The sequence below is a fragment of the Ruditapes philippinarum genome, unplaced genomic scaffold (genome assembly GCF_026571515.1).
Source record: "Ruditapes philippinarum isolate M1 unplaced genomic scaffold, ASM2657151v2 ctg1667_1_1_1_1, whole genome shotgun sequence".
Classification (NCBI taxonomy): Eukaryota; Metazoa; Mollusca; class Bivalvia; order Venerida; family Veneridae; genus Ruditapes; species Ruditapes philippinarum.
Genome location: NW_026866442.1, coordinates 16,555 through 40,339, shown reverse-complemented (window position 1 = coordinate 40,339; position 23,785 = coordinate 16,555). Strand labels below are relative to the sequence as shown.

The window sequence follows — 23,785 nt, the reverse complement described above, 5'->3', positions numbered from 1 at the left end:
GAAATCAAGCGAACGAATTCTGAGTATCTGAGTCCTTCGTGAATAAAACTTATATTAGTATATTTTAGAAGTGATTTTTGTTGGGTTGGTGTTAATATAAATTGCTGACAGTCTTTATTTTTCAGAGCAATGCATGTAAACTACATGTATAATTTTCTTCAATGTATGTCATAAAGCTGTGCAACCGGTATTCTGCCTTGCAAAAGATTTTGAAATATTTGGATTTGTGTTTCTGGCCACACAGAACTTCAAAATTGCTCATTTTTAGGTCCCTGTCCCCTTTAAGAGTCCATGTACATTGTAACCCATACCTACTAAACAGTTTGTATCATTCAGACGTTTGGGTAGATTTATAGGATACAAGACTCAAACATCCGGATGATACAGTTTAATTAACAAATCTTCAATCTCGCGCTAGTCACTATGGTGACACCGAACTTTTCACACATTTCGGTGAGGTTTAAACTCTGCACAAAACACACGAGCAGACGAGTATGTGAAAATATTTACCGACTGTATCAAATCACAGCGACATAAAATAGTGACAGGTCAAAGTACATAAAACTATCCTTAACATCACTATTACTACGGCAGCCACCATGTTTTAACTGTTTTAATTGACACTTTACTAGACAGTCCCGACAGCTAACACGCTAAATCTTGATTCCGATGGTGTAACTCCTCGCGCGTTAGCCTAGATATTGGACAGGAGCAGACGGGAAATCTCGTCTGCTTTTTATGTTTATCCGTCTTATGTTTCTGTAGCGGAGAAAAGAGCTTTTTCTTTTGAATTTTAAATTGTTCATTATTATGGCATTTTTCTTCCACCAGATAACTATTTATATGTAGTTGTCGCGATAATTGTATAATTCATCATCTGGTGTCCCAAACTTGCCACCATAGTTCATGTATTTGTGTCACTGTGCCATTAATCTTGAATGTATGGCATTGTAATTTCAATTTAAAAGGAAGAGTTAATATAAATCTGTATGCAAAGGAAATGGACAATGTTAGGAAAGCCTCAGAACCTTTGGTCTTCAAATGTGTCCGTCCGCCTGTCTGTCTGTGTGTTTGTCTGTCTGTAATTGTTATCTCCATGAATCCTATTATTTTACCGTCATACTTGGAAGGATATGAGATTAAAAATGCAGATCACGAACTATGATTACACTTCACACTGCTTTTGCAAATATAAAAGATATCTAATTACCTCTACATAAACATTGTTATATTTCTAGGATTGGTAAAGATTTTAGTTCGATACCAAGCGCGTATAATCATTACTAAATTTAATTAAAACATTGAGCGAAGGTGGGTGGGCAGCAAACCTTAATTTACATCATTAAATATAAAGGTAATCCTAAAAAAATGTTACTTAATCACTTGCGCCAAAGAAGATTTTTATGAATTTTAAAATTCTATGAAACTTCGCTTCATACAAACATCATGCCTGGAGCAATTGTAAGTGTCGTCCAGTCTGTTTTCTTGTCTGTTCTGATAATATTTTTAAATTCGTTCGTTCATTCAATCTGAATAAAAAGAGTCAACTCTCTCATTCATTTGTTAGTTTGTGCTTCCGTTCGTACTTTGTATGTGCGTATGTACGTTCGTCCGTCCGTCTGTACATTAATTCAGTTGATTATTTATTCATTAACCGTCCGTGTGTCCGTTTATTCGTTCATTCGGTTATTCGTTCGTTCGTTCGTCCGTCCGTCCGTCCGTCCGTATACTCGTTCGTTCAGTCAAATTTAAAACTGTTCGCTCGGCCATTTTTTCATTCATTTTCATCTTAAAGCATTTCTAAATGCATGCATGTATCAATCATGTTGTTATTAATCAATCAATCAATCTTTTAATCAATCAATCAATCAAACAATCAATCAATCAATCATTCATTCATTCATTCATTCATCCATTCATTTAAAAACTTTGTCGTTTTTATCAGTCAGTCGGTCAGTCATTCAATTATTTATTTATTTATTTATTAGAAAATCATTCAATTAATTCATAAGTATTTGCGTTAATTCATTAATTCATTCATTCATTCATTCATTCATTCATTCATTTATTCACTCACTCACTCACTCACTCACTCATTTATTTATTCCTATATTCATTCATTCATTTATTCATTCATTTATTTATTCCTTTATTCACTCACTCACTCATTTATCCCTTCATTTATTCATTCATTCATTCATTCATAAATTCATTTCCTATCCTTTTCTTTTACAAACATACATGAAATACCGGTAAACAAAAATGAAAATCCTTATCATACCAAATACAGTGACAAAAATACAAAATAGTATAAATATAAAAATAACTTTATACCTCCTTCGTTTCTCCATTATTTGCTGAATTCATGTTTAATCCAAATCCTATAATCAACAGAAAAGCGAGATTTTATAGTGAAGAGTGCATTTTAGACTCGAGCCAATACCGATGTAACACTTTATCACAACGTAACAGATTACGAACTAAAAATCTGTTTTCTTTAGGTGGAATAATCCGTTACGACGCGTTCGATTTAACATTCGTTCGCACAAAATGTCAATATGCAAATAACATTAGCGTTGACACTCAAACTTCATTATTAGTCCGCCGGTTCGCTTTACGCTGTTTGAAGAAAGAAAATCTACACACTTTGCGATAGAAATTGCCAAATACATGACATTTAAATATTTTTAACCAACTTTTAATTTTGTTAACGTTATCAACTTATTATAAACGTTATCATTTATCAACTTCCAATGAAATTCGTCGACAGTCAACATGAAACATATAACTTTAAACTCCCAAAATTTATTCTTCTTTTTTCACATGCTTTGTGTTTATGTATTACGTTATCCCCAGAGAGTCCTAGATCTACATTATCAAAAGTAATTTTCTACAATTTTATCTGCATCTGGTAGCAATCTATTTAAATTTATCTTTGAAAAGTGGCTTACATTATATACCTCCATTAAATTCACTGACCCATTTACAAGTTAATATAGACACATATACATTGTACAAAGTTAATGCTATTTTAAGTTAAGTTTAATCATTACAACGCTCTATTACCAAAGGCATAAGGCTAAAATAAGGTAAACAATTGGTTTTCTGACAAGTGTGTTAAATAGTATCAGATAACTGAGAGACAAAACTAATTTAAAACTAGAAGAAAAATAAAAAGTAGTGAATGAAATGAGGCTAGGATGAGTTAAAACTTGGTTGTCTGACAAAAATAAATAACATACAATAAAGATATAATTATATTAGGTATTCTGTAATAAAAGAAGGCCAAAACTGTTTATAACTTGGTGTTCTGGTAAGAAAACAATTATTATGTTGAAATAAGGCCAAATTAAATTTGAGTTCTGTTAAGAAAAAATCTGAAATAAAATGAGGCAAACATTAGTTATAAGTTGGTTTTCAGATAAAAGACAACAAGTTATTAAATACGACCAGTCTAAAATAAACTGTTGTTTGTTTTTCAGACAAGTATATATAAAAGCACGAATGAAATAAGGCCAAATGAGGTATCGCTTAGTTTTCAGACAAGTGCGCAACGGTTTGAATAAAACGCCGACCAAGTTAGTTTGAAATTCGTTTTCTAAAGGAGAAGCATAAATACAAAAAAAATCACACATACATGCATTTATCAAACTAGTACAAACGGGTACAAAATTGACGAGGCCAACACGAATTATAATAAGGTTACACTGTATGTAAAGCACTAAACTGTAAGTAAAGCAGACTTTATCTAAATTGACTGAAATATTTATATTTATTCAATGTATCAGTCACAAAATACTATTTCTTAATCTTTATCACGCCGCGCAATCCCATCAATGTACCCTTAACGTCCGTGATAGATTACCAACTATCACAATTCAAATACTAGGATGTAAATTTCATCAAGATAAGTCACCGCTTTTCCGATATTGTGACTAAATCCCATCAGGGTTAGATTGCAAGTCATTACAAGTACATGACGTTCATTGCGCATGGTCTAAAATCGAATGATGGCGGACCGCGGCTAATTTTGAATTGAATCAGATGGGGGTCGTTGTAGAAAAAAGCAGGGATTCAGTAGCATCAGCACCCCTTCCCCACTCCTCTGATAAGAAGCAACCAATGGAATGAAAGAAAACAAAAATGAATAACTTTCCCAAGTTTGCTGTGGCGTGCATCTGATTCGCCGTTGCAGAGCGCGCTAGTAACTTCCGGTAAAATGCATTTTTCCTACTCAGTTTCAACAAGGATTAACATGCATATGTCTGTGCTGAAGCCGTGCATATTTCTTTTAATTTTGTACAAAATTACATGGATTAAATTTCAATATTTTACCAAATAGACACTAACGATACTTTATTCCCGAAAACTTATAGCAAACGATTACGCCGAAAAGTTATAGCAAATGATTATGCATTTCTCGGAAAGATAGTTCAAATCATATGTAATTTACGAAAAGATCAATCAAAAAATATCCAGTACTCAAAAATAAGATATAGCATACTTGGAAATAGATCAGGACAAACGACAGACATTCATGAACAGTTGAATGCAGTATCAAATACCTTCTCGTCATGCATGTAAATGGGTATGAAAGCAATCAAATTAAGGTTTTTGTCTAATTTAATTTATGGATACAAAATACAGCACACTCATCCCATAAATTATCGAAGTTTTCATGGCTTAAATAAATTATTTTCACAGTGATGCACACTATTATTCGAGTATTTGTTATTGTTCGAATATATCATGCCGTCTTTATCGTGAGAAATTCATCTGCAAGCTCCATTTTACATATTTTAAAACACGGTGGTAAAAAGGATGCAGTCATGTGTGGTATTTCAAAATATAAATGAAACTGCATAAAAATCTCATAATTCGAATAAAACATGCAACAAATCCACGTTTTCGTGAATTTTGTGATTAAATTTTAAAGACATTATGAAAGAGAACAAATTTTAGGGTCTTTTACTTAACTTCTTATTAAATTCGCTTTCAAAATTTTGACCATATAACACACTTAAGCTGCACGCTTTTTAAAGTTTGTGATAATAACGTTTAAAACTAAAGTAACGAGATAATGATTTTTAATCACTTCCGCATGTAGGGATAAAAAAACGGAAGATATTCAATCATGTATGCTGCACACGTAACGTACTTAGAATTCTACTCACAGAATTGGCGAATAATAAAGCATTTCAAGTTATTTTGAAAAGTTCCTTGAAATTCCCCAATAAAAAATCAAACATGACAGACAAATTTACGTAATCGAGCACGTCAAGCGTAGTTCTTGATTAATGTCACATACATCTCACAAATTACTACGGACAGAACATGTTCCCAATATTTCTCTTCAGGCAGACCCAATAATCATAGTTTCTGTTCCCAGAAAATAAACATCAATACATGAAGATTTAATAACCCAGCACGAGCAGGCGTTGATACATTGTAACAATGATGAGTGCTTCTTGAATGGTTTTCTCTAAATTCAGTATTGACCGGTGCGGTTGTAAGAAATTGCAAATGTTACACGCGGGAAATCGAGTTGTAAACATATCGTCTGCTTCAAAAAATCAAAGGATTCATAATTCATGATTTGGTTTTCCGGGAAACAATTATATATAATTCATCTATCGTACAAATTATTCATATCAAAAACGACGACTCTGGAAGTCATATCAAATTGAAGCATATAGGCAAAGATTGCTTGATCAAACTTGATTCATTTTCAAATTATTTGTATATCAAATACATCAACTATTAATTCGTTTATTCGGAACATTTCCCCCATGATTGCTGAAGCCAGTTTTAACGACATTTCTCAGGATCGATTTTTGAAAACTAACTGTTGTTACCGATGCAATCTCTCGCTGCATCGATTTTACATAATTTAAGTGAAAAACTACAAAAATATCCCTGGTTAGATGTTTTGTTGGTTTCCTGCCAGACATCGGGTACCATCCCAAGTACATTTTAGACTATGTAATGTACAGAACGAATTTCAATATGAAATCCAATTCCGGCTTACAGTTTTACCAAAATTTATACCAAAATATGAAGTATTTTGCTTAAACAGAAATTTGAGTCAAAAAAGTAAACTGATTTTTTTTAATTATACATCAGACCAGCTTCGAAATTCAACATCTTAGCTAATAGCAGCCAGCGTGCTCTAGGGTTAACTCTATTCGGAACACTTCACCGATCAACAATAATTACGGAAAGTGCTAAAAATATGCGAATGGGATTTACTTCTGTCTCCGGACAAAAGCCTCGTCAAATGCAATATAGTAATGTTTGCAAATTAACAAAGTCATTTCAAATCTTACACCGACTTTTTTCCCCGCATTCACAAGTCTTGAACATTTATTTAATTCAGCACCTGACATATTCAACATATCCTTCTAAATTCAGCACATTGTTATATAAATATGAAACATTAAAAAAGACAAAAAGAAACTGTTAAACTTAAAAAAACTTGAAACAATATAAAGAAATTTAACCAAGAAGAACTGTATGATTTCAAACAACTTTAGAGTAAAATTGACTATATTTTATCATTAATTTTATTAAGATAAATATGATTTTTATTTGTTTGGGTCGTCAGACCAAACAAATAATGGTAGCGAAATTTCAGAGTCTAATGCTGTTAATTGCAAATGCCGAAAGTAGTCCACTTTTTTGAAGCGGTTACTTCCCTTTATATGTACACTAACGCCGAAAAATTCAGGGGAGATCACTGCGTAAAGATGGTCAAAGACAGGCAAATTAATTTTCAAGCAAAATAATTCCCGAATGGTCGAAGATTTCTAATATTGTTTAATTGTATTTTCTGATCGAAAATAAGTAAATACAAAGCGGACATTCAATCTCTGACACAGACGTTCACGACAAACCTAACAACAAGTAGTTCTCAAAGCAGCTTTAAACTAGCGATTTAAAAGAAAGAAATATTTTTATTTTGTTACAAGTATCCAACAAATTACAACGCATTCAAAGTTTAAACATAGCGTTGGCTTATAGAATTGACAATAAATGCACAATCACAAATTACGCGGATGAATATGATTTTATCAATGAAAATACTATTTTTAGCAATGTCGATAACCGAATACTACACAAACCAAGTAGTGGAATTTATAGATTCTACATGTCGGACTGTTTGGGCGAGAAGATTTTCGCTAAATTTTTTTACTTCAACTTTAAACAACAGGTTTATCCTGAACAAAATACCTCGAAATTAATAAGGATTACAAACCCGAAATGCAATGGAAGTTCTAAATTTAGAATGACTTGATGTTAATCAGATATTGTTGTATAACTTCTCCGTGGTGCAGGAGTAACGCGCTAGCTTAGTGAGTAAGAGGTCTGGAGTTCAAATCCCAGTCGAGGAAACTTTTTTTTTTAATTCCTTTTTAAGTGTCCTTGTTAAGGAAGTAGCCATGATATGCAAGGATAAAGTGTGGCTGTCGTAAAAAGTGAACATAAATGATTTTTTGATGCAAATCTAGTTATGCAGAATTCCGTATGTATCAAACTCTGGTGCCTTGCAAAATGAATTATAATACATACAGATATACAGTATAGAGGTCTGGAGTTCAAATCCCAGTAAAGGCAACTCATTTTTTTTTCAAATGGTTTAAGTCAAATACAGTAAACGTTGGATTGAATATCAGTGTTGCAATTAGTCTTATAGCCAATTTACTACAATTAAAACGCTGGAAAGCATTGGTGGCAATATACATATAATCTCACAACCTGTACCTTTCTTACATTCTGAGACCCAAACAAATTCAGCGCCTTCTGTGCTTTGATTATTCTCTTGTAACTAGTGTTACCAGTAATGATCATAAAAAGAAGCTGTACACGTTGCCACATAAGACACTTTGTAATGTTTAAGCCGATGCTAAGGGGCGTGGTGATGTTGTAGTCCATATAGAATCTCATGGAAAGACTCAATAAAACAGAGTCTGTGATTTTCACCTTTTTATCTTTTGTTTTCGTTGCTCATTTTATAATTTTAATAACTTTTGATATTAACTATACAATCTTGTGCCTGCAAATCTTGGTCTGCACTTTGTAGCATGGACATAATTATTTGTTGCCAGCAGGCTGTAGTATAGGTATGAAATCAAATACGTACATAAAGGTTTTACATATTGTAAAAGATTCGAACCCTAACAAATCGGTAAATATCGACATATTAAGTCGATTACCACCGAAAAAACCCGAAGACACACTGGCCTTCTTTCGACAGTTTTCGTGATACCGATATTTTTAAAGATACTTTAAAAAAAATTGTAATACGTTTATCAATGTGGCGTCATTATTTTAGAAAATAAGAATACTTTGTACACAATCCTTAAAGTTACTTGTTTATTATATAGTAACCGCGTCTTCTAAGAAACTTATCATATTTAAAAGTGCAGTTTTTAAAAATCTAGATCAAGCTCAAGTCGAGACGGTGTAGTTTATCTCAACATTCCAGACAATTAATAACACATTTAATTCTTTCTTGAATTCTAACTAGTGTACTACTGTATTTTATCTGGAAGAAATTCTCTCTCGCGCAAGACTATTTCAATGCACCACTCTACCCGCCCGCAGGCTGAGAAAAAAAAAAACACCCAGAAAATGCATATTTTGCATGTTTTTTTTCTAGAACACACAAACTGTTTGCAGATGTTACATACTCAAAATTAAGTTTAAGGTGCTTCATCCATTTTTACTTTTCAGTAAAATCTCGACTTTTGTAACAATGCACCGGAAGTAATACAACAAAAGGACAACATTTGCGAGATGTTACTATAACTCATACATATTTGAAAAAATTTAGAACAATAAGTTCAGTAACCGCAAAAAGAATTAGACGAAAACGAAATTTTAACATTTGAAATACATGTATAATTATAACCATACCTTTTAACTAGAATTTTGTACTATATTTTGGCAAGCTTTAGATATGTGCTGCATCTTGCTAGAATGATATGGCGTTTATTATCATCATCATCATCATCATCATCATTATTATTATTATTATTATTATCATTATCATTATCATTATCATCGTCATTATTATCATGATTATGATTATTATTATCAATATTATTACCATTATTATTATTATTATTTTATTATTATTATCATTATTATTATCATCATCATTATTATTATCATTATGATGATTATTATTATTATTGTTGTTGTTGCTGCTGTTGTTGTTGTTGTTGTTGTTTTGTCGTCGCCGTCGTCGTCATAGTTATCATCATTTATACACACAATACTTAAATGAAACAATATTAACATATTGCCCCTCACCCTCTGCAAGAAACTGTTAACAAAGCTATACGTAATTAGTTGGGCGACAAGTAGGGAAGTCTCCTTATACCCATCATACCTTAAAACATAGCAGGCAGACAAAACACTTTAAGACAGAAAAGTAAACAAAATGTATTATGATCTGTAAAACAGTTTTAATAAAACAATAAAGCAACATAATTATTATGCTCATTTTTCATTGTCAAAGTGAGCTAAATTCACAATCTATTTCAAACGACTGACTGTTATAATAGTGATTGTCCAACAGCTGATGTTGAAAAGTGTTTTGGATAAAATATCAATCTGCCTAAAAGATATAAAAAGACTGTCCCACTCTTAAATTGAATATTACAGGTAAATTCCAATGGATCCATGGGCCATATGAATTATTTAAAGTTCATGCGAAGTGAATTTTAAAATTGAAAGGAATTGGACCAGTTGCTATTGCAGCTCTCGGTCCGGTTCCTTTTCAATTATCAACTTGTGTATATAGTCGTGAATATAAAATAATGTTTTTTTAAAAACCAAAATTGAAAGAGATGATGGCCAAATGTAAACTCGTTTTACTTTCACCTGTTCACTCACTATATACCCTTGGATGGGCATATTGTTAGGAAGACTGTTCTTACCTAATTAAAAAATATATCATATTAAAAGCACAACTATTGCTCATTTAAACCAGACTTCAAAAGAAGCATGATTTTCTCAAAATAATTCTCATATATCATCAGATTAAAAAGAAGAAAAAAAGAATACATATAGACTCAATATAGAGGAGGGCTTATTCATTCTCTGCTGTTGTTTGTTTTGTTTGTAGCTTTTGTTTGTTCGTTTGGCTATTTTTACATCATGCAAAACATCAAACCCTGATCCGATCGGAAACATGCAGACTTAACTGTACACAAACACCCGATACTAAAGCCAAGTTCTAAAAGACCTTTCTTGCAAATATCATTATAAAAGTGGTGTTCTCGGTCTCAATGTATTAACAATCTATGCTTTTAGTTAATGAACTTGTTGGAAAATGTCATGATGATAGATCGATGTAAAGTAGCAAGATATTTGTAAAATACTCACACGATAGATAACATAGGAGAACAAAAATGAATACAATCACGCAACGTTTGACAAATCTTTGACTCCCTCTAGCATCATGGCATTATTGAATTATTTTTATAAATGAATAAACACCGAAAGATATGAGTTGATGTACTTTTATTGATATAATGTGATGTGTTCTAACGCTGATGGACATCTGTAATTGACAATTCTTGATTTGAATTCGAAACCGTCAGTTTTAAGGGGGTCAATATCTAAATGTTTTTAAAACGTTGCTTGGACAGGGGAACTGATCTAATATTTTAATATTAAACAGACTGAAGAAAAACCCTTCTTAAAGTCTCCGCGTATAATGGAGTCATTGCAATATATTTTTATTGGCGCTTTCCTTTTTGCTTTTGTTTTATTTACACATTTTTTATACAAGCTAATGTCGATTAAATTGTATATAGAATTTTAAAACTTATAATAAAACATGCCAGCGTTAGTTGTTTAGTTTCAATATGTAAAGTATCCGGAAACGAATAAAAAAACAAGCAGGAAAATCTTGATCTATCATCATAACAATATTACTGTAATGGAGCAGTCAAGACAAATTTCCTCAAGTGGAACAATTGAACAAGCGTTGTTGTCTTGCAATGCGTATTGGTAGTATGCTCTTACTTCATACTCACTTTTCTGGAATGGGTGTGATTTATAAAAGCATAGAGGGGCACGGTACCGATTTTTGATAAATAAAGTTATCAAAAAAAGTTTGTTGAAAGTAAAAATCAAATAAATTGAAATTTCATTTACTTCGGAAATTGATCGATTTCATTCTGCTTGGTACAGATGCTATATTCTTATCAAATCACGTGACAGAAACATGGCAAACTCCGGTTACGTCACGCTTTGATCAGTGGAACTAACAGCTGTAGGAAGTTTGCATAATAAGACTTGAGTATCGAGAAGTTAGCACTGACATCGAAGATCGAAGATCTTAGACTTGCATAATTTGGTGTTTGCAACTTCACTGTCATTCGCGCCAAACTTCAGTAACCGACAGGGTGTTCCAAATCCCGGAATGTATGGAAGTCGGAGTGGCAATTGAAATTGTCTGTTATGAATTCGTATCTTTAGTTATATTTATTAAAAATGGCTGAGACCCTCGAATCATTTGAACATTTTGTACATAAAGTATCGCAAATGAGGCTTCGAATCGGGTAACTTGCGATCATATTGGTTCTGTATTACTTTATTAGTAGCAAATGTTACGTATCCTTGGTACGTATGTATCAGGACAAAAACAATGAGGGATAGAACACTGAGACAAAATAAAAACCGGTTAGGAAAAGTGAAAAGTGCAATGTATCATAAGATAACTATCAAACCCAATGAGACAATTAATATTAAGGGATACATTAACAACAAAATTGATTATAAACCAACTGTAGCTATAATGCAAGAAGCAAGTAGTACAGCTTTACCAGACTTCATTGATGTAGAACCAAGTATCATCAACTACAATTATTCAAACTCTAGAGAAGTCACAATAAGTCTGTCTAGTTTAACAACAAATACAGTAACCATTCCACCAAAATCAACACTTTGTGAGTTACAGCCCCTTACAATTGCGGATGAAGTTATTGAGAGAGCTGAAGAAGAGGAATTAAAAAAGAATAGAAGGAAGCTAAGAAAATCACAGAATTGCAAGTATTACTTTAACGTATATATAACAATACAAACATAAATGATATTTAAGTCTGCAGTTGAAAAGATCTCCCAGCATGGGAACCATTTTAATTTATTCCGTAATTGAAAGGCCATGATTTGCAAAACCAAATTCAAGAGATAATCCTACTGTGAAAATACTTCTGTGATTACAGCAAATTTCGTACATAATTTTAATGATATATTAAGCATTTCTTTATTTCCTGCATAACAGATAGTGAATGATGACCATTGAGAAGCCAGTCAGGTTTTATAAACAAAGAATTTATACTGGAAATATGCGGAATGTTACAAGAAGCCTTTTCAATTAACGTTTTATGACAAGGAGAAAAAATGAAAACACAAGCGTACGGACACAACGCCATTAAACAACAAATAAAATACATTAAAATAGTAACATTATAACTAAAACTGAAAAAACATATTAAACTACAGCACCGGTTCTAGAGAATTTTTAGCACGCGACAGAGCCTTAAACAGTTACCCTCAAGCCAAACATTTCGACCAGCGTGTGACTCCCGCCAAAAATGATAAATATAAACGTTGCCCATAGAGTCACTAAACATCTCTGAAAATTTCACAGAAACCATAGTGCATACCGACAAAACCTTCATTTCATTTTTTTCCAGTAAATATTCTTACAGATTCGGTATCTGTACATTTATCTTTCTACGACGGAGACTGGTATACTTCAATTTTCTCTCAAAATAAGCATTTTTGTAATTATGACGCACAGTCTATATATTCCTATTTTCAATATGAATGGCTGTCTGAACAATTTTTGCTTACAAAGTAGTTCTCATTGATCTGTTTGTACAAGGAACGCCGTAAAAACCGTTTGATGCGATAATCTAAAATGACCGAATGTGTCAAAACGCCAGAACTTATTCCCTGAGCAAAACTGCAGTTGTTTCATCTGGCATTGGCGAGAAAGCAATAAACAGTATTAATGATAGTAAACAGACTTACTTTAACAAACAGATACAAAAGGTTGATTTGTAATTATATACATGCATACAATTGAATTCGTTTCAGCGACAATTTTGTACATATTTCTCACTTTTGGGAAGTGTTTTTAATTGTTGTTTTTGTTGTTGTTGCTCTGCATTGTGTCAGGCTTGAGCAGGCTTACAAATAGACTATCGATTTTCTGTTAAAATGCCGAATAACATTTTTTTCAGATGATGGGATTCCAACCAAAGGCGGTGAGGGGGGGGGGTAGTAACATTTCGACCACGGAGGCCCCGTTTTTAATAAACAGACATACTCATACACAAACATTGTCTTTAGAAAAATAAAGTATAATCGTGAACCTTAAAGAGTGTGTCGTTACACATTAAGAATAAAAGTGTGGACATTTAAGAATTTGACCTCATAGTAAAGAATGGAAGTATGGACCTTAAAGGATGTGACGTCAAGAACTGACTTGTCCACCAACAACCAACTATAGAGACATTAAGATGAAAAATTATAGTAAAGAACCAAATTTCACTGATGTGCACAAGGGCCTGCTTTTATACCGGTGGCAAATGTTACTCACTTTCAATGCAGAAGGACAAGGTTAAATAACAGTTCATTTCAAGTACATCAAAATTGTATTAAAACTTTAAAAGCGCCTACGTTGACAAACATTACCTAATCCTGGTCACATAGACGCTCTTTTAGTTTAAACATATTAATTCGATGCACATGAACAATATTTACAGATTAGGAGCTTATAAGTGTCCTATTCTAGTTATAACATTTTACATATACATGTACCCTATATAGCCCCATTTTGTTTATTAATTAGGAACTCAAATTGACACCTAACTTTTTAGCGTTTTCAAATATTTTGATATTTTTTTTTTAATTTTTATTTGCAAGCCTATTGCTAATCTATAGGAATAAAACAGTACATAAATTATTTATTTATAACTACAAAATGACTTGAAAATCCCTACTGATGATCAAATCTGAGCTAATTTTATTTTAATCAATTAGATACTGAGCGTGATTAAAGTTTGAACATTCTTCATGCGTTCTTTAAAGGCACATTATGCCTCGGAAATCCATATTTCTTAATTCTTTAGAAAAGTCAAATATGTGTTTAATGGTATTTTAAATATCAAACAACTAAAGAAAGTAGCGCAGAATGTGCGGTCGAAAGTTATCAAAATGTAAACAAAGTGGTATTTTTACTTCCATACAAAATACTTAATCGCTATATAATCATGATACAGAGCTAATGAAACAAAAGACAGTTCATGTATATGGCAAATGAGAATGTTTTATGCAAACTGTAAATAAAAATGATATAAGCATTTTTGAGGCACAATGGGCCTTTAATGAATATAAACAAGTTATTGAATATAAGTTTTTCAACATCATTAAATTCAAGTAGGTAATTCGTTATTGTAGTCTATTTTACTAAATACGTGAAGATGATAGTATCATCAAAGATCACATCACGTTTTAACCACAAAACATGACGGTTTTCTTTTGATAAAACATTTTTTATACATATACAATAGATTAAAGAATTTAAACAAAATACTGTAAAGGTTTTAAAAGCATCTTTTTAAATGTTAACAAAAGATTTTTTTTGTGACAAAGCGTTGACATCCTTTTTAACTTTATGTTTTTTATTTACTAACTTCTTAAACTGTAAGTAGAAGTGTTTAATGCCGGGTGTTTTGTTAATTTTTGTTCAAATGAACAGGAAGTTGTAAATAGTTATAAAGAAACACGAAATAAAGATATATATTCACGCATGTTGCCTTATTCAGTTTGACTAAAAAAACAAACATGTATTTCTGTTAAAACCACGCGTTTGACCCAAAGATTAACAAACGTGTGGTTCATTCATTTTGTAATTAAGTATAATCAAAGCATATTTCGAATACTGTAGAGATCTAGAAGTAATAATATACTCGAATAATTTACAGGTATAAATTAAATACATAATTCCTCAGCGTTCCCGTAAACACATATAAAATTAATGTTTATAATCATTTTAAGATGTAAAACATGCAAACACAAGTGTCATAAATGTGTACAATATGTAAACTATAAGAAACGCGTGGTAATATGAAAATGTTCGCCTACCTTCATGTTTTAAATTCCTTAGACGTTTCCTACTGTGTTATCAGAGGAAGTTTCCCAATATTTATCTGAGAGTCATAGCGTTGATAGCAGACGACACTAGAACCGAGTTGCAGACGACACCGTTTATACACGATATTGACAATTATGTGATCACACAAAATTCGATACACACAGAGCCAACATAACAACTGCTCAAACATGCGTGTAAAATGAGTCAACTAAATCCTTGAAAACAACATTTTAGCGTGTCTTGTGTATTTATAGATCTACTTGCTTATTAACTAACATAAAACACTCTTACATGTACATGTACATACTCGTCGATTATTAAACGTCCGCGTTTTTAACCCCGGTTAATTTCAAAAATCGGACCATATCGATTATTGCGTTACTATTTTAAATTTGCTATTAATGACGCGCGTTATTTAGATATCATAACAGAAAGAATTATTAAACTACGAAAAATATTAAATATACCAGTATATTATGTACTTAAAATTCTTTAGAGAATTAACGTCATTTATTGTTTTATGCTGCTGCTGCTGCTGCTGCTGTTTGTTGTTGTTTTTGTTTCTTCTGCTTTTTGTTTGTTTGTTTTTTTTTTCGTGGGGGAGGGGTTGGTGTTTTTTTTTCTCTTCGAATGCGATAAATCGTCTTCTCATCTCGTTGTGTCCTCCTATATATGCACAACAACGACAACAATATCTTTACGCGTAAGAAAATAGTTCTACGGCGTTTCCTTACAACTTCCGAAAAAACAACAGCAGTTCTTAACCATCATTTTGTGTGCGTTGCGTTGGGTTTCACACGAACACTAATCCTTTGTCAAACCAGAACATAAAATATTCAGCATCTATACTTCAACAGACCAACTGAACTTTACTTTAACTTAGAATAAAAGGTGCACCGGAGACTCTGGAAATGGAACTTGATTTTCTTTTTTCACATTAAGGAGCTGTACAGCAGTTTTTTCACATTAAGTAGCAGTGAAGCAGCTTACCTATGGAAGGTATACGGTGCCACTATCAAAGTGCCTGCTCGTGCCTCAAAGCCCTGAAATAACATATACCTATATGGAGTGGTCCTCAATCAGAATGTCGCAATGTGACATTGGCAGTGTCGGTGTGACGTTTTCAAGGAAATATTTACCTTCTTTTAAACGGTTTAACGAAAAGATTAATCATCATAATTTCCCTTATACTTGAAATAGTTTGAAAAATATAAATTATACTAACTTAAGTTTTCCTTATTGTGCCAAGTAGAAACCGTGTACATATTTGAAAGTTTCTTAATCACGTTGCAACCCCGTTTACTTTTAGGAACTATTTCAGACGACAAAGAAAAGTGGTTGAAATTTCAAACCGTTTCTATCAAAGACTGTCGTCTGCTTGAAATTTCAAACCATTTCTATTAAAGCAGTTTCGTCTGGCAGGGAGAAACGATGCTCAGTAGGGACCATCCATCATTGTTTCGCAATTTTAACATTTTCAACGTGTAAGCAGACGATACGAAAGTTCAATAATTTCATACTTATAGTTACTAAAATATAAAACGGTACAAAATACAATACAACGATACGAAAGTACATTAAAACGATATGAAGTACTGTAAGACAAATGAAAGTGCATTGAAACGACATGAAAGTAAAGAATGACTACATGACACGGTACGAAGGTACTATAAAGCGATACAAATGACCAACAGATCGAAACAAAAGTTAAATTAGTCGATGTGATATTATAAGAAGACCACACAAAGTAAAATTTGACGCGAATGGAAAGTGGGGAAACGGAAAAGAAAATCCACTTAAGATTAATATTGAAATTGCTGTTCCTTTTAAAACCATTGCTGTCTCGCAATCTTGCATGTTCTTTCCAAATCAGTGCACGATAAGGTAAGTCAAACGTGTTTTGCGACATTACATCAATTCTCGCGCTTTCTCGATGTATTTTCAATCTTTTTGAGACAGCAAGACAATGTTATCTCTACCGGAAGTGGGAACATAGAAAAATGGCTGCATGAAATCACAGTTTTGACTTTAGGCTGTACATTTGAAGTTTTCTTTCTTGTTTATTTGCATACAATATCATTGTTCTGCACTATTTTCGTTCGTCTCGACCTAAGCGGGATTTTTTGATGTGTAACGTTGATGTTAAACATGTATATATACATGCATGTCAATATGTCAATATCGAGGACAGTCTATTTTAAAAACGATGGCTGTGTTAATTAACCGGTAAATTGCTGATAGATAATCAAATCAATCGCATGTAATTTATGCAAAACAAAATCTCTTATCTAAATTCAAGCTATTTTATTCAGTTACATCGTCGTATCACCATTTAAATATGCATTATCTTTATACCCAAAGGAAAATACGAAAATTAATGTAAAGTTCTTTAACTTTGAAAACAACAAGTGAAATAGGGATTTATCCCCTTAAAAATGGATATAACGCTAATAAATTGAATCGTTAAATGTCGATCATTTTCGGATTATATCGTAAATTTAAACACTTTCAATCTCTTTAGTATACTTTTGTCACGTGACAGGGTGTTTTTCCAACGTGACGTCATTTTTTAAGAAATACCAATATGGCGACTTGCATACATGCTCGTGAGAGTCTGTTAGTCTTCAATTTCTCAATTGGGAACTGTAGAATAATGGAATGTTCTTATGTACAAATGCAAAGCACTTGTTTGCAAAAAAAAATGACTGAACAGAAACATTCAAGATTCTCCTAAGTGTATCGTGTTTCTTAAAAAAACAGCAACAACAACAACAAAACGAAACGATTCGGATACTTTACTTTACAATTTCCAGAGCATTAATTCTTAACCATTGGTAATTCCTCCTTTCCGAACGGATTCAGGTTATCTTGACAACTGAGAAAAATATTTGATTTTTTTTCTTTGGAATGCCGTTGTTACTTTGTAAAGGGGATAGTCATATAATAAGGAATTACATATGATTTTGTTTTGTCTCGCGTCTTATTTCAATTCTAAAAGATTCGGAAAAGATAGATTGTACGCATTTTCTCAAAGACAATTTTAGTTAAGTTTGTGCCTTTTAGAGAGTACTGAGAGTACAAAACCTACGAGCGCTATCTAAGTAATGAAATTAACGTACCTACTTTTTTAACAACGTCTTCTTAAAGTGTCCTATGCGTTATGACAATTCTATATACAATCCACAGTGAAATGTCTTTTCGACGAATTATAAAAATCTGATGTGGTTTTCGAAACTTTCAAACTGTATTTCTTTATTTTGATTTATTGCTTTAAAAAGTACACACATGTTCTTGCTCACTAATTGAACTGCATTATGATGTTAGTAATATCCAATTAGTTTTAACAACAATTCACATTTGTACTAATAATAACCATCTACTACCAAGTAATCAAACTGATCCACTCGTTATTAAGTGGTTAGGGTTGTACGTCAAAAAATAGTCACACGATCACATTGTTTAATTGGCAGGAAGAAGTAAAAAAATCCTTAATAAGTTTTTGACAGCATATGAACTTGTATGTCACGCGAACTTACATTTTGAGTTGATATTACTGGCCTTTTTCGGTTCGACCAGTTTACTCGTGTTGTCTAAATGTGTAAGATTTCTACGTTTATCCCCGTTTTGCGTCCCAATCGCGAGACGTACCATATTGTAGTTGCGTTCGTAAGAAAAAAGTAATCATAATTCTTAAAGAAAAAAAAACCAACAAAACACTAAACTAAACGTAAATTGAGCTGAATAAGGTATATATATATATATATATCGAACGAGTGAATATTAAAATGATAATTGACAAGTAAATGATAATGAAAAATATTAAGACAAAATATAAAAACTGTCTAAAATATAAAAGGACTGCCCCACTCTTTCTATCACTCCAACATAGCATAATTTCACGTTTCTACCGATTCAACGTTACGTAATTTCATGTTTCTACCACTTCAACGTAACATAATTTCATGTTTCTACAACTTCAACGTTACATAATTTCATGTTTCTACCACTTCGACGTTACAAAATTTCACGTTTCTACCACTTCAACGTGACATAATTTCATGTTTCTACCACTTCAACGTTACATAATTTCACGTTTCTACCACTTCAACGTTACATAATTTCATGTTTCTACCACTTCAACGTTACATAATTTCACGTTGCTACCACTTCGACGTTACAAAATTTCATGTCTCTACCACTTCAACGTTACAAAATTTCACGTTTCTACCAATTCAACCTTAACATAATTTCATCATGTTTCTACCACTTCAACGTGACATAATTTCATGTTTCTACCACTTCAACGTTACATAGTTTCACGTTGCTACCACTTCGACGTTACAAAATTTCATGTCTCTACCACTTCAACGTTACAAAATTTCACGTTTCTACCAATTCAACCTTAACATAATTTCATCATGTTTCTACCACTTCAACGTTACATAATTTCACGTTTCTACCACTTCAACGTTACATAGTTTCACGTTGCTACCACTTCGACGTTACAAAATTTCATGTCTACCACTTCGACGTTACAAAATTTCACGTTTCTACCACTTCAACGTGACATAATTTCATGTTTCTACCACTTCAACGTTACATAATTTCACGTTTCTACCACTTCAACGTTACAGAATTTCATGTTTCTACCACTTCAACGTTCCATAATTTCACGTTGCTACCACTTCGACGTTACATAATTTCATGTCTCTACCACTTCAACGTTACAAAATTTCACGTTGCTACCACTTCAACGTGACATAATTTCACGTTGCTACCACTTCAACGTTACAAAATTTCATGTTCCTACCACTTTAATGTTACACAATTTCATGTTTCTACCACTTCAATGTTACATTATCGGCATCATGTCACATTAACTATGGTTGAGAGATAAGCACACCTAAACGAACTCGGCTTCTGTTTTATTGCATGTGCGTGCAATACATGCCCTGAAGGAAACGTTTTGAGGTTAGTTTTGTATTAAATGACAAGCCACATATCAATATCGAATGTCAACCTACATATAGCATTTCATAAAAACACGATTTGTATTTGTTTCATAATTATAAGAACGAATAACGAGAAAATCGCCCGCCTTATTTTAAATGTGTATTACTTTAAATTATATAAATGATTTTCTTATAATTTATCATGCTTATTTACTCGCCTAGTATACCTGTTTCACACAAACCGTTGTGTTCGCTTAAAGGCCCATTATACCTCAGAAGTGCTTTTATTTGTATTTCACAAAAGCTTTTCAATTTTGGTGTACTTTGATCTTTGATAGTTTCCAAAAAGTAACTCATTGGCCATTTCCCGAACCATCTTTTTCCATCTGTTGCTTTTTGACAATAAGTACAGTAATAGTAGATATGGAAGCCAAAATACTACTTTGTTTTACATTTTCTACTTTTATTACAAATAATTTCATATTTATCGCTACTTTCTTCAGGTAACAAGCATCTAACATACTCTACATCATTATTTACTGTAAACATTAAAGACTTTATGCTTGCTCTTTCTAAATAAGTAAAATTGTATTTGTTTGAGATGAATAATGCGCCTTTAACGAGAAAAGTTCTAAAAGACGCATTTTTCGTTCTTTGTTCTTTGAATGTTTGTTCATTGAATGCTTGAAATATATTATGTAAACATGTACTATTATGTAATAAATGGGTCGTCAGACCAAACAAATAATGTCAGCGAAATTTTAGACTCTGATGCTGTTAATTGCAAATGCCGAAAGTAGTCCGCTTTTTTGAACGGTTACTTCCCTTTTATGTGTACACTAACGACAGGAGATTACTGCGTAAAGATGGTCAAATGACAGGCGCATTAATTTTCAAGCATATAGTTCCCGAATTGTCGAAGATTTCTAATATTGTTTTATTCTTTATAGATATACATGCTTATAGTAATCTCCATGATTATTTACATCTGTGTTAAACAACAGTTAGCGTTGTTACAAAAGCTAATTTAGAATAAAATGGTTTTCTTCAGGCCCTTTATATAAAACTTCACCGTGGCAGAGGGGTTTGCGCGCTCGCTTAGGAAGCGAGAGGTCTGGAGTTTAAATCCGAGTTAAGGCAACTTTTTTTTCAAATTGTTTAAGTCAAATAAACATTGAATTGAAAATCAGTGTTGCAATTATTCTTATAGCTAATTTACTACAATTAAAACACTGGAAAGTATTGGTGGCACTATACAAAAACAAATTGGTTTATAATTTCACAAACTTCGCCTTTTTGACATTCTGAGACCCAAACAAATTCAGCGCCTTCTGTGCTTTGATTACATATGTTGACCCTTGTTGGGTAATTAATGGATAAGAAGTTATTGTTTTTGTTCAATTTAAAATAGTTTACTTTTTAATACATTTTAAAAATTTCTATGAAAATTAGCATAAATCTAGAGGTATGCTGTTTAAATAACAATTCGAAAATTTATACGAATATTGTCGAAAACAGACGATCGAAACGTAAGCAGTTTTCGATCATCTCCACATTTTCCTCGTGGATTTAGATATTACTCGACGAATGGATATTTCTGCGGCAACAATTATGACGCGATTTCGTCTTACTTCTCGCAGACGACAATATGAAGCTATGTGATTAGAATCGATGTTTTGACTCGAGTGAAAATGTCCACATCTCCTGAAATACAACTTAGTTTGATCAGTAATTATTGCTGATAAATTTATATGACAATTGCAATATGAACAGTGCGAGATCTGTCTCAATCACCGTCTTTATCCCGCCAGACTCATTGGTAATCGGCGAAGTCATTCAAGTTTCGGAAACTTGTAGTGTTCAGCCCCTTGGTTAAATGATACTAATTGAGGTGATAACAATTTTTTTCTAATGATTGATTATTTCTGTTGGTTACCGTTAACTTTTATTGAAATGATTGAAGAGACATAATTATATTAACGTGTTTGGTGTGTAAATAGAGAACTACCAAAGTACCTTTCGTATTTCAAATGACACTTCAGATTTAGAAGGAGGGGAAAATCTTTTAGAAGATATACGTATGTCTTTGTTTTCTGTGCACGTGTCTTTACGTTAGTTTAAACGTCGACAAGTAACTCTTATCCAGAAATAGAAAAAAAAATCGCACATTGTTCTGAACGGTCATATATTTATTAAGTGGCAATTAAGTTAACTATTGTCTAGATACGTTAACCACATTAGTCACTGCATTCCAGCAGTGCAATGATACACTTTATTTTGTAATGCCCCCTTAGATTGATATGCTAGCTCGGCATTACGGACAGCAATTGTATAGTTTTTACACTATATATATATGAATGCCCCGCTACATTGCTTAGCCAACTGAGCATACCAGCAGAGCATTTTAACACTTAATTTTGGAATGCACCGCTCGATTGCTCTGCCAGGTCGACATTACAGTAGAGCAATTTTATAGTTTTTACACTAAATATAAGAATGCCCCACTAGATTGCTTAGCCAGCTGAGCATTCCAGCAGTGCAATGATACAATTTATTTTGCAATGCCCAGTTAGATTGCTCTGCGAGCTCGGCATTACGGAGAGCATTTTTTTAATTTTTACACTATATATAAGAATGACCCGCTAGACTGCTTAGCCAGCTGAGCATACCAGCAGAGCATTTTTCGCACTATATTTTGGAATGCCCCGCTAGATTGCTTACCCAGCTGAGCATACAAGCAAAGCATTTTTCACACTACATTTTGGAATGACCTGCTAGATTGCTTACCCAGCTGAGCATACCAGCAGAGCATTTTTCGCACTATATTTTGGAATGCCCCGCTAGATTGCTTACCCAGCTGAGCATACCAGCAGAGCATTTTTCGCACTATATTTTGGAATGCCCCGCTAGATTGTTTACCCAGCTGAGCATACCAGCAGAGCATTTTTCGCACTATATTTTGGAATGCCCCGCTAGATTGCTTACCCAGCTGAGCATACCAGCAGAGCATTTTTCGCACTATATTTTGAAATGCCCCGCTAGATTGCTTAGCCAGCTTAACATTCCAGCAGAGTACTGATACACTTTATTTTGTAATACCTCCTTAGACTGCTTTGCCAGCTCGGCATTACAGGAGAGCAATTTTATAGTTTTTACACTTGATATAAGGATGCCCCGCTAGATTGCTTAACCAGCTGAGCATTCCAGCAAAGCACTGATACACTTTATTTTGTAACGCCCTGTTAGATTTCCCTGCCAGCTCGGCATTACAGAAGAGCAATTTTATATTTTTACACTTTATATGAGAATGCCCCGCTAGATTGCTTAGCCAGCTTAGCATTCCAGCAGTGCAATGATACACTTTATTTTGTAATGCCCCCTTAGATTGATCTGCTAGCTCGGCATTAAGGAGAGAAATTTTATAGTTTTTACACTATATGTTAGAAAGCCCCGCTAGATTGCTAAGCCAGCTGAGCATTCCAGCAGAGCATTGATACACTTTATTTTGTAATGACCCGTTAAATAGCACTGCCATCTCGGCATTACGGAGAGCAATTTTATAGTTTTTACACTATATGTTAGAATGCCCCGCTAGATTGCTAAGCCAGCTTAGCATTCCAGCAGAGCATTGATACACTTTATTTTGTAATGG

At 33.0% G+C, this 23,785-nt stretch overlaps 1 long non-coding RNA gene across 2 annotated transcripts in view; it reads right to left on the bottom strand.

Annotated features, from left to right (window-relative positions):
- Positions 1 to 23,785, bottom strand: part of LOC132732468 (uncharacterized) — a 32,330-nt gene that overhangs the window by 3,786 nt on the left and 4,759 nt on the right. Inside the window, exons 1-2 of one of the 2 annotated variants that reach the window (XR_009626051.1) lie at positions 18,305 to 18,925; positions 15,172 to 16,224 (exon numbers count right to left, since the gene is read on the bottom strand). This is a non-coding gene — a long non-coding RNA (uncharacterized LOC132732468). Of the gene's footprint in view, positions 1 to 15,171; positions 16,225 to 18,304; positions 18,926 to 23,785 lie in introns of those variants that run through there. The other variant, XR_009626052.1, reaches the window with a different exon arrangement.